This window comes from Pinus tabuliformis, chromosome 2_2 (genome assembly GCF_031772625.1).
Source record: "Pinus tabuliformis cultivar Carrire ecotype Pingquan chromosome 2_2, CPIR1, whole genome shotgun sequence".
Taxonomy (NCBI): Eukaryota; Viridiplantae; Streptophyta; class Pinopsida; order Pinales; family Pinaceae; genus Pinus; species Pinus tabuliformis.
Window position 1 is genome coordinate 962,530,832 of NC_142300.1, and position 2,796 is coordinate 962,533,627.

Consider the following 2,796-nt stretch of genomic DNA (forward strand, 5'->3'; position numbering starts at 1 on the left):
CCCCCTCTCTCTCTCTCTCAAGCGTTTTGCATAGCTCACTTAGTGCAAAGCTAATTTATGAGAGTAGAGGTCTTAGGTTCAAGTCTCCATTTTGTGGGGGCGGATTTTTCATTTCCGCACATTCCCACACTTCGTCGGCGACTTCATCAAATTTTCTTCAAAAAGCCATAACTTCTTCATCCGGAAGCCGTTTTCAAAACCGTTTTTTTTTAAACAGCCTAATTTTTCGAGATCTTTCCATTGAAACACTTAGTTTCAGCATCTATAGCTTCAGTTTTTTTTTAAATGGAAAGTCCATGCCAAGTTATTCTTGACAGCACCAACTACTTCCAATGGTGGTCCTACATTGTGGATTTACTTAGAAGTAAAGGTCTTTACAGAATAGCCACAGGCCAAGAGACCAAACCGAAAGATGAAGACAAGGCAGCTAAATGGGAAAATAGGCAAGACCAAGCACGTGGGTTGATAGGGATGTCTATTTCTCCAGATCTTAGATTCCATATTGCAGAACTTGATACTCCTGATGAAGCAATGAAACAGTTTACTAAAGTCTTTGGAATTAAAAATGAACTTAAAGCCCATCAACTTGAAAATGAATTGCTTACATTGGACCCCAATAATTTTTCTTGCATTGAAGATTTTTTGTCCAAGTTCAAGATCCTTAGACTTCTCTTGGAAGGTGTTAAGGTTAAGAAAGAAGATAGTAGCCTTATCTACTCCATTCTTAGTAAGTTGGGACCAGCCTATTCTGTGTTTGTTTCCACCTTCCATTCTACAAGAGAAGCCTTCATTTCTCAAGGACAAGCCTATTGGAGGGTGCAACACTAGGACTTCCCGGGAGGTCACCCATCCCAGTACTACTCTAGCCCAAGCGTGCTTAACTACGGAGTTCTGATGGGATCCGGTGCATTAACGTTGGTATGATCGCACCCTTATAAACCATGTGAAGTCTAGCCTTAAAAGAAAGTTTGAAATGACATACTTAGGACACTTACATTATTTTCTCGGTCTTCAAAGTCTTGCAATCCAAGGAAGGTATTTCCCTTTCCCAGTCCAAGTATGCCTGTGATATTCTATGCCATTTTCACATGGAAGATTGTAAGCCAGCCCCTTCTCCCTTTCAGTCTGGAGTCAAAGTTTCAGTCACTTGCACTTCTCCTAGAGTTGATGATACCTTATACCGTCAACTTGTAGGCAAACTTTTGTATCTAACCCATACTCGTCCTGACCTTTCCTTTGCTGTTGGCCTTGTTACTCGGTTTATGCAAAACCCACGTGAAAGTCATTGGAAAGCAGCTAAAAGAATACTTCGTTATGTTCGAGGTACATTTCAGTTTGGGATTCATTACAGTGCCGAAGCATCTCCTCTATTGGTTGGTTTCACTGATTCCGATTGGGCTGGTGACCCTAATGATCGGAAGTCTACTGCAAGTTATGTGTTCACTCTTGGTTCAGGACCTATTACATGGGCTTACAAGAAACAAGGTGCCATTTCTCTTTCTTCAGCAGACGCAGAGTATCGTGGTGTCGTAGAAGCTAGTAAGGAAGCCTTGTGGCTTCGTCAGATCCTGTCAAAGTTTGGCTTTCAGCAGCAGCATCCGACTACACTTTGGTGTGATAATCAAAGTGCCATTCAGCTATGCAAAGATCCAGTCCAACATCAGCGCAACAAACACATTGAACTGCACATGCACTTCATCAGAAATCTCATTCACGACCATGTTCTTGAAGTGCAATATTGTTCAACAGATGATCAAGTTGCAGACATCTTTACAAAGGCACTCACAGAGGCGAAGTTCACTAAACTTCGATTTATGGTTGGAGTTCAGGAAGTTGTCACTAAGGGGGGATAGGCTCTAGTGCCTCCTTCCTTCTCCTATTGTGTCATATTTGTAAATCCTTCAATCCTATCCCAAGTTGTTCTTAAGGGGGGATGTTAGGATATTCCGACACATAGGAAATAGTTAAGTACAACTTGGTCTAGTATAGAGTTAGGTAAAGTGTGTTTCTTTACTATGTACATTTTGTAACTTACAATCCGACAATCACGATATGTAGTGATCCGACGGTTCATTCTCTCCTCAGTATTACCGACACTTGATCCGTGGCTTAACACCTGATTGGTCCATGATCTCTATTTAAAGAGCATGGAGGGTCATTTGTAGGTTAACCGTTCATAAGAGAAGCTTATGTAAATTTTCATTCTTTAATTAATAAATTGGCTGAAGTGGCTGCATTGGCTCAGGCCATGGACTGTTTCCCTCTTTGAGGGTTTTAACCACGTCAAAAGTACTGGTGTATTGATCTGTGATCTGTTTGTGAGCGATGTCCTTTGGTGTTCTGTCTGAGGAACTTACCCTGTAAATTCCTACATCGGGTCCTAAAAGATTAAAATCTAGAGGAGGGATGGCACTTCCAATCGCTTTAACGAGCTAGAGAGGCCAATTTCTCGGCAATCTTTTCATATTTTATGAGTCAGACGAAAAGAGCTTAAAGGAGACTCATTTTTTGAGGAACGAGTGATGTTTTTGGATAGAAACTAGTTCCAGGTAAGGTTTGGAACTTTTCAATCACGGCAGTGTAAAGAAGGTGGCTAATAGAATCACTCATCACAATTGTTCCTCAAAAGGGTAAACAATCAAATGGAGGCGTATGATCAGCTAAAAAAGAGTGGAGGTGATGGTAAGAACATGACCAAGGTTCAAAAGCTGATAATTATGTGATCGCAAAGATTATTTACTGAAGGTGGGTTCATTTTTTAATGAGCTTAAACTTTGGGGAAACATTTTCTCATTG

General features: G+C 40.8%; 1 non-coding gene across 1 annotated transcript; it reads right to left on the reverse strand.

Moving 5' to 3' along the window:
• Positions 1-813: 813 nt before the first annotated feature.
• LOC149196426 (5S ribosomal RNA) lies at positions 814-932 on the reverse strand. Its single transcript, XR_016255377.1, has one exon. It is a non-coding gene; the product is annotated as a 5S ribosomal RNA (ribosomal RNA).
• Between the last annotated feature and the right edge of the window lie 1,864 nt (positions 933-2,796).